The sequence below is a fragment of the Schistocerca gregaria genome, chromosome 5 (genome assembly GCF_023897955.1).
Source record: "Schistocerca gregaria isolate iqSchGreg1 chromosome 5, iqSchGreg1.2, whole genome shotgun sequence".
NCBI classification, from domain to species: domain Eukaryota; kingdom Metazoa; phylum Arthropoda; class Insecta; order Orthoptera; family Acrididae; genus Schistocerca; species Schistocerca gregaria.
In genome coordinates, this window is record NC_064924.1 from 257,854,701 (window position 1) to 257,868,644 (window position 13,944).

Consider the following 13,944-nt stretch of genomic DNA (forward strand, 5'->3'; position numbering starts at 1 on the left):
TTATATTGAAGTCAGATTTATGTTTCATTCACCGGTGCGCGGTTGCCTCTCGTTAATTGAAGGGTACAGTACAACAAAAACCTCCACATTGCAACACAAGTAAATAAGTACAAGCTTCCGGATTGCGCCGCTTCCAATAAATGACCTACATGTTCCTTACTAAATAGTCTGTAAAAATATGGACAAAAGGAAAGAAACACAAAATGAAAACAGCTTATGCTTTGTTACAGCGAGAACAATAATTTTGTGACTTTTATGTTTACGACAGATCGCATTTACAAAACTGTTCGAAAACAGAGAAGCGTAGCAGCGTGCAGCGCTGCCCCATGGCGGCAAGGGTACGATCGACAATCACAAAAAATGCTTCAAATGGCTCTGAGCAGTAGGAGACCCAACATACGTCATCAGTGCCCTAGACTAACAACTACTGAAACCTAACTAACCTAAAGACACCACACACATGCATGCCAGACGCAGGATTCAGACCTGCGACCGTAGCAGCAGCGCAGTTCCGGACTGAAGCGCCTAGAACCGCTCGGTTACAAGGGCCGGCTGACAATCACAATCGCTGCACTTGCGGCGATGTACCTCATCTTCCGACCAGCTTTTTCTGTTTTGAATTTCTTAGCCTTTTAACTCACACTCAATTTGAGTACCTTCTAGCTGACTGTTAGTCTGGCTGGCATACCTGTATCTGCTGTGTCAGCATTCTTGCGGCCCTTTCTGCCTTCAGTGATACTTTATGTTCTTAATGATTTATGTGTACCATAATATGTGTTCAGCTTATTTGGTGTCCGACATTCTCTTTATATGCCCGTTAAACTTCAATCGACGTTTCTTAGTATCATGTACTATATCAGATATCTATTCGGTCTATTGTTTACTCTGCAATATCTAGCCTTATTCTGTCTCGCCGAGTTCTAGAATTTTTCTGATGGTTCTTCTCTCTAGTTTCTTTATGTTTTTCAATACGACCCGTGCTCAACGTTCCTAATGCGAACAAGGTTTTTGGCTTGGCGACAGTGTTGTTCAAAATGGTTCAAATGGCTCTGAGCACTATGGGACTCAACTGCTGTGGTTATTAGTCCCCTAGAACTTAGAACTACTTAAACCTAACTAACCTAAGGACATCACACACATCCATGCCCGAGGCAGGATTCGAACCTGCGACCGTAGCAGTCGCACGGTTCCGGACTGCGCGCCTAGAACCGCGAGACCACCGCGGCCGGCACAGTGTTGTAATACCTCACTTTTACATTACGTGACACTGTTAAGAAATAAGTTGCGCCAAATGTTTCATTGATCCATTAGTGCGCACTTTGATAAAACAGCTGCAAAAACCAGTAATCGTTTATCGTACGTCATTTTAAAACAGTGTAAGATTCAAAGAAAATTGTTTTTCATTCTAAATTACAGTTAGACGATAGTGTTTTATGATAACGTTGTCGGGGGAGAGACTGATGGTGGGAGGCGGAGAGGTACTAGCTGATATCTTATTGAACTCAGGAGTAATAATGTCGCTAAGGTTACGAACCACTGACATATTAGACAATCTCTCAATTACGACAAAATTGAAATACCTGTGACCCGTGATATACCCTGTCGAAAAAATAATAGTACTACGTACAAAGGTGTTTCGAAATCTCTGTTACAAAATATTTTGGTGAAGTGCACGACAGGGAGTAATTTGCGCCTGACGAAGGATAACATTTCTGTGGTGAACCGTTTACGTGCTTCGGGGGGAAACATGTGAAACAGTTTTTTGCACTCTTCTGCATCTATTGGATGGGAGAGTTGCCATAATTGCAGTCACCCTAGTTGCTGAAAGAGAAAGTAATTTGTTGATGATGTTCAGTGTTTAGGTACACTTGAAACTTACACTGTTTAGCGTCTTATTTATCGATATGTATTTCTGTTCACCCATTTTGTGATAACCATACAATAGATGTGAACAGATTCTGAGTCCAGTCTAAATCTATATTTTAGAAGATGTACAATTTTGGTGAGTATGTAAGTAACGAATGTGTAGCATTCACTTCTATACTGTGTTCCTCTTCCTGGCGTCACAGAGACTCGGAATCGCAGAAGAAATGTCTTCTGCGCTAGGCATTTACCCGCTAATTATAAATACAGTGTTCTGCTAACAGTTCTGACGCTGGCGGGCGTAGCGGGTCATTCGGATCACGGACCGTTAGTCGAATGTCACTCAACTTCTTTGGTTCCAATCTAAAGGCACATAACTGACCGTACATATGTAGACAATTACATATAACATTAAACAAATTTAGTCAAGAAAGTATTACCTATCCCGTTTTCACTACACAGCAAACTTCTAAAACCTGAGTGTTCTTCATTTAGTGTACCGATATACTAACTGATACTCTGCAAAACATCGGAGCCGATTGAAGAACTGACATCTCATGAAACTGGAGAGCTGCGGTAGGTATGAACAATGTTTCGAAAATCTTGTTGCCTTATTTCACGATTTTCCTTAACTTTGCACTGCTTTTAGCATAATAGTGATAAACTAGCTTTGAAAGGAGGATGCGACGACACGCTCTAATCACAGAAGACGTCCATTTCTGTATGACTACTGTCTGGGACCACTGCATCACCAACGAGCAGTAGGTAATTAGTTTGATGTCTCAGAATCCACTCGGTGTGCTTATTACGCAAGCCGTCCTTTCAATAAAAATGGAAGTAGAACAGGAAATAAAGATAACTTTCAAAGATTATGTAATTCTTCTGGCAGTAAGGAAGACAGAAGGCGTCCGTGGAATGAGATGGACTGAAAACTAAATTGTTTTTAACAAAGAACGAAGTTAAGTCACAAGTAAATTGTTTTAATATTAGAAAGAGCATCGACTGTATGAACATCAAAATTACGAAAGACAGAGTACAAGACGATTTAAAAGAATTCTGAAATGCGAAAAGCGAGGTTTCAAAATATAGCTGAAGTAAGGAAGGAAAAAAAAGCTTACGATTGACACAGGCAAAGAAACCTTTTCAGCAAGATATATTCGTGTGGAATATTAAGAGATTCTAAATGAGATGGGCCGCTGGAATGATAATGGAAAAGACACTTGAAAAAATTTTTTTATCCTAAGACAACAAATTTTTAAGGTAACAGACACTCAGAAATAGTTAACTTGTCAGTATATAGATCAATCGAGAGTTGAATCTCAAGCAGAACACAAAGATAAGGAAATTCAAACTAGACTATCGAGGACATTTCGTGTGAAACATATGGAAAGGGAAAGTTAGCACGAAATAGAATAAATGGAAGATGATATAAAACTGCACCCGGCCAATGTCTATGCATAAGAGATATTTAAGAAAACTTAATACGATGGGTCTTTCTAAAAGCCATAGAAACCAAAACAATTATTTTTAGAATTTTTGTTTGCTTACATTAAAATCTGGTATCAGTTCCATCCTGATACGACCCCAGAAGTCGAGTTATTTATACGTATACAGTGTTTTTTTTCTTTTTAACTGGGTCAGTACGGAGAAATCGGAATCCTTCGGAGATACGGGAAAACTGTCTTAGGAATCTTCAGGTGCTTTTTGTGAAAGCAAGTTTGGCATAATCGTATTGTTGGTCAAGTGTGACTTGTCCGATAAAATTTAGTGCAATTGGCAGTTTCTTCTCGCAGTGTTTCGACTCAGTTTCGTGTAAGCATGACTTCATTATGAAAATAAAAATTGGGACCACAGAAACTAAACTAAATGAACAACAGATTCCGTAAAAAGCTTCAGGATTTTCCAAAATTCATGTAGGTTCGAAATCCACGCTGACAAAGTCTCGGTCAAAAGCTGTAGTTGGATAAAACATAAGCTAAATACAAGGTGGCTTATAGATAAATTTCGGCAGACTTAATTTGTGCCAGAAACCTCTGAATATTTGGGAGGTACTACAAATTTTGAAATGAGGTTAGTTACGATTGGTATCAACTTATTTCAGTCCAGATATTTTTATTTGCAACTATATAGTTGTGTTTTTTTACGTACATTCATTCTTATTTCCTATTTATTCTTCCTTTTGTTGTTTTATATGAGTTAATTGAACATAGCAAATGTTCTTTGCAATTGATAGGCCACATTTAAACACATCTTTGACCACACTGTAGTGCACTGCACAATTTCTTGTTTACATGCTTTACGTTGGTTGATTGATTTGGAGGAGGGGGCCAAACAGCGAGGTCATCGGTCCCATCGAATAAGGGAGGTATGGAGATGGCAGCCGGCAATGTCCTTTCAAAGAAACCATCCCGGCATTTGCCTGAAGCGATTTAGGGAAATCACGGAAAACCTAAATCAGGATGGCTGGGCGCGTGTTTGAACCGTTGATCTCCCGTATGGGAATCCAGTGTGCTAACCACTGCTCCACCTCGCTCGGTCATGCTTTAGGGCTGACTGTGTAGTCATGACAGCTCTAGAGGGAGAGGGAATGGAGTGTAGTGGGATGTTGATGTGAGTGTGGAGGGGAGTGGCTGCTGGAGCACAGCGTGTACGTGTCCGTGCGTGCGCGCGCGCGTGTGTGTCTGATGATGAACTGAAAAGGTAAACATTACATAGATGCGTTGCATTTTACCCTTGGTATATTAAGGAGGTGTTTGGTTGTGCTTGCTGACGACGTAATTCTGAGCAGTTTTAGTGCTCTACGCAGGTAAAATATTGACTTGTCAGGAAGTCTTTTCTTAGTCCCAGCCTCTCAATATAACGCATCATCGTCTCCCATATTGTGTCCAAAGCATAAGCACGTAGCGTCACTCGTTCTTTCTGTACAATGAGACTGCTGTATGTAAACGTGGATTAACAGCTTGTTTGATGAATGCTTCTTTCGTTAGTCCGCCACATCCAGAAACGATGGCGAGACAGGTTGCACATCTGTCCGTATTACTCTCTTCAAATCATTGATAATCCGTACTCTAAGAGTAAACACGGTTTCCACTTTCAAAATAAAAAGCAAAATATTAAATCATTGTGAATATTAAAACAGGCTAATCAGTCTTTCTTAAACGAATGAATTTTACTGCCGTCCTACATGTGCACAGACATAAGCATGAGTGTTTGCAATGCACTTTCATGTCACAAAATTGCAGAGGGCCGCACTCCCATGCCCCGTTCCCCTTTACCACTCCCCTTCCCTGTAATTTCTGGCCGGGCGGGGTACCCTATGTGGTTCTAGGCGCTAAAGTCTGGAACCGCGCGTCCGCTACGGTCGCATGTTCGAATCCTGCCTCGGGCATGGATGTGTGTGAAGTCTTTAGGTTAGTTAGGTTTACGTAGTTCTAAGTTCTAGGGGACTGATGGCCACAGCCGTTAAGTCCCATAGTGCTCAGAGCCATCTGAACCATTTTTTGTATTTTCTGATTCACTTTCGAGTGGCGTGAGGCATTAAAACCGGTCGGTTAAGACTCTGTATTTATTACGAGAAATACTAAGACAGAGTAATATGTTCTTATGTCAAACGATTTCTCAGTTATAGCAGTAAACCACTCCATGACACAAAAGACCCCTCTTGTAGGGTCTGCCAGTGGAGTTTGTTAACCATTTCAGTGACACTTCCAGGCTTAGGCACAATCCTGTGGTAAAACGTGGAAGTTTTATCTATGATTCTAATAGTAACGGGTGTGGGCCGAGGATCGAACACTGAAGAATCGCTCGAATGAGGACTTTGTCAACAGATTCCTTTGTGAATGCATTGGATTGTTTGACCTTTTACAATGAATATCTGGCATGCCCCTTTTTTAGAATTAATTTTATGTGGTTGGTCCTTCATAAATGGAAAGCGAACTGATAGGTATTTTTGGTCGTGAATGTTTCCACAGATTTTCGAAGGCACACTAATGTGTTTTATCGCTTACCTACGCACCACACTTTATTATGACGTGGAATATACAAAAGATTTTGAAATATGGTATTGAATACGAATATTAAAACTGAGTGAACATATAAATTCTCACATTAGAGGCACAATGATCTGGGTAAAGTTAGAAATAATTTTTAATTGCAGACATAAGGACATCTTGACAGGTTGAGGTGCATATTGTTATTAAATGGGAAATTCAGTGGGGCAGGAATACAAAAATGAAACGGTTGTCATTAGGTACTACATTGCATAGAATATTAGTTACTGAGTGTTTGCTTGTTGTCCAATATAACCGTTGCCCGAAGTTAGATTGCTATTATTATGTTCATGTTCCACGGATCGTTTGGACGATGTGGAACGAGTCATTTAATATTAGCATCGTAAACTGATTTGTAAATACGGCTACACGTTGAATATTCATTACTATTATTATTGTTATTATTATTATTAATAGCTAATTCTCACAATAAATAGGAGATATTGAGCAAGTAACTGAATCAGCTTTTCGCTAGGTTCTTGTTGTTCCAGTAGGCTTTTATTGTTTCCAAGAAGGGTTTTTTACGTTTCTCCAATAACGTTCGTCTATACTCTTTTTGTTTACGATGGTCCAATGCATCATCCCATTTGTAGAATTTGTGTCTGAACGTGACTTTTTCTAAAATGTCTGTTGGTCTTACTTTTGTGTTTTTAGGTCAATTAGAATTTCGTTCGGCCAAGGCGTTGAGTTTTTATGTCATGTTACGTAGTCTGTTATCATTTTCATCAATCGCTTTTCTGATAATCTGTTGAGATGGCGGAAAATTTCATTCACTTTTTCTTTATATCAGCTGCGGTGTTTGAAAACTTTTATATTTACTCGATCGGTTGTGACCTGTAACTGTCTTGGGTATCTCTCGCTGCTAAAATTTGTTATAGTTGTCTTTCTCTCCCCTTCTTTGATTTCTTCAGGTTCGTGTTTTCTGTTACGTGTCAGTGTTTAGCTCGCTTACAGAGTGTTGGTTTTATAAGCGTGTTGTAGTGCCGAATTTGTGTCTATCTTGACATGAATTTTTTGTTCTAGAAGTTTGGGACTTACTCGATTTTTAGAGGCGATATTGCTCCGATATTTTTTCAAGGCCTGTCATTTCGATGAACTGTCTGAGGTATTTAAAGCACGGGACCCTGCTGATTTTACGTATTTTTTTCTGTAGTTGAACATAAAAAATGAGTGATGAGAGTTGTAACCCTACGTCTTCTGCACACTTTTTAAGTATCTATAGCTGTTTGACGCTTTTCTCTTCGTCCTCTGCATCGCTAGGTCGTACGAAAACGCGACGTATGGTACGTAGAGGATGTTGTTAAGGAAGCTCATTAGGATTGGCTTCCAAACTCACGGTTATTGAGTTCTTTCCCATTATTTGATAATGTTGCCTAGGAAGACCATGACCAGAACAGGAGAACGTCCATTTCCTTGTCTCACACATGTTAGAATGTCCGAGGGCTCTGAAATTTCTTCTGTGTATTACACTCTACTGTTTTTTATGAATTGTAGTGTTTCGGTATCTGATTCTTCTAAAAATTGTAATAGTGAGGGACCATCTATCAAGTCACGCCTCTTTTCGAAATCTATAAATGTGCATACTAGAGGTTTTTGTCTGAGTCACACCTTTATATAATTTTTCTTAATTTTATTTCTTTGTATGTGTATGTGTGTGTGTGTGTCGTCTACCAGCAGCAGGGACCTCTTCCTCAGAATTTACGCAACACCCCAGCAACCTAAGCATTGTCATAGTTACTTGGATCCAACACACATCCGCCATGAAAAGTCACCCTTTTGCATCACGTGCCCGAGGTCAGCTCAACCATGTAGCACGCTGCTGTTACAAATTGGTGAGCCAATACATTTTGAGCGGCGCCCACCGGGAGACTGAACGTCGCGTAGTGCTCATTCGTGTACGTACTGCGGTAAGGGAAGAACGAAAGCAGAACAGAGACGAATGGGGAAACATATTGGCGACAACAGGCGCCACAAATGGACAAATCGACACACTTAAGCGACTTTTGGGAACAGGCAGATTTTCTTTTGGCTCTGCTCTTAAGAATGTGTGACTGGAAAACGAAGGAACTAGTCGACTTTTCGAGTGCTAATGACATGAGCATCTGTGGAAAGAAGATGACGGACCGTAAAATCACGAGTCGGCGACGATGTGTTGGACGTCCAAATCTCATAAACGTAGAGGTCGGACGACTGAGTTTACGTCTCCTCCCCTGCCCCCTCCAGCCTCCGAAATATTTAAAGCAGAACAGGCAGCTGTGTGTGACAGAATTGGCAAAAGAGAACAGTATGAGTGCAGGCGCAAGCGTTACCGACCACACCGTTAAGCGGACGTTACTGAGCATTTGCCTCCGCAGCAGACGATCGATGTGTTTCTATGTCAACCCGACGGCGAAGTCAGTTATGGTTGCAATGGGCACTGGATCTTCAAGGTCTGACCGCAGTTCATTTGGTTCGTGTGGAATTGTCGGATGAGTCAAGTGTTTTGTTTCACCAAGTCGATGGTCGCAACGAGGGGAATGTCTGCCCGAAAAACTCATCGCGCCACAAACGCAGACCAGTGGATACAGTGCGTTTCTATCGGGGACGTTGGCCTGAGGGTCCGTAGGACGTTAATGTCTTCTACAGACGGAGATGGTATTTTTCCCCTGGGTGGCTGCCCGGTGTGTTGGCCGGAATCGTTCCACAGCGGTTTTAGACGGGTTAGAGTGAATAGTCGTGGACCTCTGTATCACCAAATTCGATGATCTGCACCCAATGACACTTATCTGTGATGCTATAGTGCTCCAGCACCGAACCCAAAAAGCTCTAATCCATAATATACTGGAATTGTGTGTGGTATGTGGATAGACGTGTGTAACATACCTCTAGAAAACTAACAAGGGCTTTTTATGTCCATGCCACACAAAATCGCTTATAATGGTAGCGACTTAGACTAACACTCATAATGTTCTGTATCCTTGGTGTTGAACCTAACCACTGCTTGAGTATTTTGTAAAAATCATCAACAATAGCAGCCAAAGACTGCCAGCCTAAGAAGTCACCCCACGTCTGCCAACGTCGTTGTCAAAGAGGGCTGAGGAGCGGACAGAGGTTGAGGGCACTCTTTTGACCTGGGGATGGGAAACTGTCCCCAGAAGGCATACGAAAGAGCAATGATCAACGGCATGAGGATACATAAACAAATGGAAACGACGCCATTAAAGACACGTAAGATGTACAGAACATGTGGCCTGTCACTGAAATAATGCCATGACGATCTTCGCACTGGCAAAAGATTCCGGATTGGTACTCCATTTGGATCTCCAGCAAAGGGCTGATAACAGTGAGGTAACCATAAGAACAAATGGATAAATTTCAATGAGTAAGAGCATGGAGTTTCAGAAGGCTAAATGTAATTGGAAAGCAAGAAAGTCTGAAAAGGGGAATGCGAAGTCTTTGTCTAGAGATACAGGGAGTCAGCGAAGTGAAATGGATAGACTATTACAAGGTAATATCAATGGCAACAGGAAATGATGTAACAGGAGTAAGATTCGTTACGAATAGGAAGTTATAGCAGCGAGTCACTTTGATAGGGTTGCTCTCATCAAATTCAGTAGCAAATCACTGCCGACTACTACAGTTCCGGTATACATGCCACTGTCTCAAGTAGCACTAAAGAGATAGCGACAGTATATGAGGATATTTAACGGTAATTCAAAAATAAAGGGAGAGGAAAATCAGGTAATTATGGAGGATTGGAATGCGGTGGAGAGAGAGACGAAAGAGTGGCCGCCCAGTAGTGGCTTGGTGCCAGCCCGGTTAGCCGTTCGGTCTAACGCACTGCTTTCTGGGCATGCCGGTCTCGAACACGAATCTTCCGGGCGGATTAGCGTGGAGGTCCGGTGTGTCGGCCAGTATGTGGATGGTTTCCAAGGCGGTTTTCCATCTGCGACGGCGAATGCGGGCTGGTTCCACTTATTCCGCCTCAGATACACTATGTCGACGATCGCTGCACAAAGAATTCCTCCACCTACGCGTATACCATAATTACTCTACCACGCCAACATTGGGGTTACACTCGTCTGGTGTGAGACGTTCCCGGAGAGTTTCACTGGGGCCCAACCGCACAATAACCCTGGGTTCGGTGTGCGGCGGTGGGGTGAGTGGACTGCTGTAGCCTGTTGTGGGGTTGAGTTCCACTAAGGGCTACGGCAGGGACGAAGTCTCACCGTCATTTATAGGTCCCCACTTCAATACAATAGAAGAGTTTGGTAGTAAGAATGAAAGAAAAGAAAGAGTAATTGAGCTCTGCAGTAAGTATCAGCTAGTAATAGCAACTACGCTGTTCATTAGACACTAGATGGGGAAATATACTTGGAAAAGGTCTTGATATGCGGGAAAATTTCAGTTGGATTATATCATGGTCAGACAGGGATGAAATCAGATATTGAAATGCAATGTGTGCCCAGGATCAGATGTAGACTGCGATCACAATTTAATAATGGTGAAGATTACAGTGAAGATTAAGAGAATCGTCCATAAGAATCAGTGTGGAAGGTATTGAAGAATAATAACACGCGTCTCAGATACACTGAAGATGTGGATACAGCGGTGAGGAATACCGCAGTAGGCAGTTCAGTTGAAGAGGAAAGGATATCTCTAAAGCTAATAATCACATATGTCGGATTGACAGAAATCGGTACTCGGATTGTAACTGAGAAGAAACCTAGGGTTACAGACGAAAGAGTTCAACTGGTTGACGAAAGGAGGAAGCACAAAAAAGTTCATGGAAAGAGAGGACACAGGAACATAAATCACTCAGAAATGAGATAAATATAAAGTGCAGGAAACCAATGCGAAATGGTTTCAGGAAAAGTGTGAAAAGTCGAAAAGAAGTTGTGATCTGAGGGACTGAAGCAGCACATAGAAAAGTCAAAACAAAAATTAGAAGTAAGGGCGGTGACATTAGGAACGTAGTAGGAATACTACTGTTAAGCACAGAAGAGAGAGTGGATATGCGGAAACATTAAATTTAAGAACTCTATGAGGGGAAATAATTATCTAATGACGCTATAGGGGAAGAATTCGGACTCTATGTAAAAAAGAGATAATAAATCCAGTTTTAAAGTCAGAATTCAAGAGAGATTAGGAACCACTTACCGTTAAATAAGGCATAAGAAATAACTAAGATATCACCTAAATTTATAAACTCTTTGGGAGGCGGCAGTCGCAACCATACAAGTATTTAAGTTGATGTGTACAATCACCGAGGCTGGCCACATACTATCAGCCCTCTGAAAAAAACACTCATATAATTCTGGAGACAACAAGGGCCAACACGTGCGAAATCTGTAGTAGTACCAACTTTGCAGCACGTGCATGCCAGTTGATGACAAGAAATGTACATGGAAGAATGGAAAAGAAATTTGAGGACCTATTAAATGACGACCTGTTTGGCTTTATGGAAGGTAAGGGCACCGGAGAGGAAATGCTCACGTTGCTCTTGATAATGCAATCAAGGATGAATAAAAATTATGACAGGATCAAAGGATCTGTCGATCTGGAGAACGCATTCAACAGTGAAAATGGTGCCAGATAAAGTGTTGCCAGATGTGGGAAGTGCTGAGAAAAGTAGGATACACTGTATCAGCAAGAATCAAGAGGGAACAATAAGACTGGAAACTGAAGTGCTCGAATTAAAAAGTATGTAAGACAATTGATGCCGTTTTTCAACTCCAATGTGTTTATCTGATGTGTAATAAAAGTGATCTGAGCCTTCTGTATTCGTTGCCTGTGTCACACTTCAAAGTTTTTACGTTAAAAATTTTCTGAGAGTAGGAAATTGTCGACAGGTTATAATGTAAACAGTGCGATCTTCGCCTTCTAATAACATTGCAGTTGAAGTAAGCGTACTGTGTGAGACTATCGAGAGTCGAATGTTGGGTGACCTGAATTGCTATCAGAGCACAGAACGAAAGATACAGAGAAGGATGGATTGTCAAATATGATTTCTTAAAAATTAATTTTAGAAGTGAAGATTTCTATGTGTCAGGTTGTATGGTGGGTGACAGTCAGGCTGGTGTCCCACTGCTGTGTGGGGTCCCACCAGACACATCTTTGATGATTGCTGAGATTCGGTTTTAAATCTGGCTCATCACTGAGGACCACTATTCTCCAGCAGATTCCAGGTCGAGTGTTCCCAACACAACTACAAACGAAACCGTCGGTGTGGTGACGTCAATAATATTTGGGAAAGTGACACTGTCAACTCAACCCACATTCTGTGAGTCGTTTCTTAATGGTTTTTCTGGGAACTGCAACAACAATAGCCTGTGGGTGGATGATAACGATGAATCGAGGACTCTCAGCGCCTCTCTGACGACTGTTCAGTCTTCACATTCTGTCGTCTCTACAGGTCGATCATTTCCTTCTTTACACATTCTTTGGCCGTGGTTCACCCATACGTGCCAACATCGATGAATAGGGCCAACACTTCTAACCAAATGCCCAGCGATTCGCTTATTACTCTATCCGACTTCTATCAAACCAACTATGTGTTCGCTCTCAATTGCTAGATTCAGCATGTATTGTTCAAGAGATTTCCTGCAATGCATAGTTATTGTCCAACTGAGTACACGAACGAAATTGGGAAAGACTTTGTGCCCTGATATCGACATGTACCCTGCTTCCTGTCCTTGCCAGCTGCATGGTAAAATTGTGCCGATAGGTCACTCATTCCTCGATTGGAAGCCAAATTGTACCGGAGAATATAATGGAGAATATTACATGAGTATTTACTCTGTTTGCAGAATAATGATTATATCTTTCGTCTGTAAGAGCGCAACCTTGTAAATAACATCGTTGGTTTGTTAGCGGTGCGGGATTTTTAACACACCTGTCTGTTCCATGACTTTACTAATGTTGCTTTTTCTCTGTGAGTAGACATAACTAAAGAAGAACGTATTTTTGAAGGAGGTGTATTTCTATTGTTAAAAAGGAAACTATAACCACCGTTGCTGCGAGATTTGAGAAAATACTAATGTCTGTCAGTATTCGCTCTCACAAGAAGATGAACCTCGTAATAGTTGAGCACTGAGAAGAATGTTTTATGAGGTAATAATTGTTGTCTTAACAGGGAAAAATTTTCTCATCTTGAAGTGAATATTATGCTCCTCTTTACTCTCCTAGTAATTGTGATTCCATGTGGAACCGAGCAGAAGACTTAGGATTTTTAAAGCTAAGTAGTACTGTGCGATCCCTGTTTAATAACACGGTCTGTGGGAATGAACAGAGTCTCTTTTGTCAAAAGCGAAAATTTGTGGAACTTGTCCTGCCGACACAAAGTATCATAGTTGTTCAGAGTCGTATCTATCTGACTTGCTTTTCAATAATAATGCCACGATTTTTTCAGAGCTACATTACGAGGCAGATCTTGAAAAGTTGTTTCTGGCAGTGTTTGCTTAGAAGAGCTTCAACCTTGAGTGCGCTTGACTGCACTCCGTAGTGGCAACGCATTACGGAAAAATTAATAGTTTACTCTGTTTCAGCCAAGAAATTAAGATCTACATCATTTATTTTTGGTGAATAGATCAATTCAAATTTTGAAATGAAAAACTAACACAAAAGGACGTATTTATTTAAATCATTTAGTACTAGGAACGAAAGAGGACCTGTAACAGTAGGGGACGGTAGTTAAAATTAATTTTGCATCGGAAAGCTTGGAGGCTGCCGGTCTGTTTCTTCTTTTTTCCCTTATCAGAAACACTTAATAGTTTCTCTAGTGGCCAAGGGAGGGTCATTAGAACCCTTTTAGAGGTTTCGACTTCACTCAAGGACGCAAAACAGGTTTGCTTTCAACACACGTTGTAACGGTAGTGGGTGTTACTTGCCTTTGAGGCTGAATGTAGTGAATTGATGTTAGTGAATAACGGTTTTAAGGCAACACAAAGAAGACGTTGTGCGACAGAAACGAAACTTGATAGCGCAGTACCTCATTGGAAAAAACCCTTTTATAGGTTTCGACTTCACTCAAGTTTTATTGTTAAAAAATGGG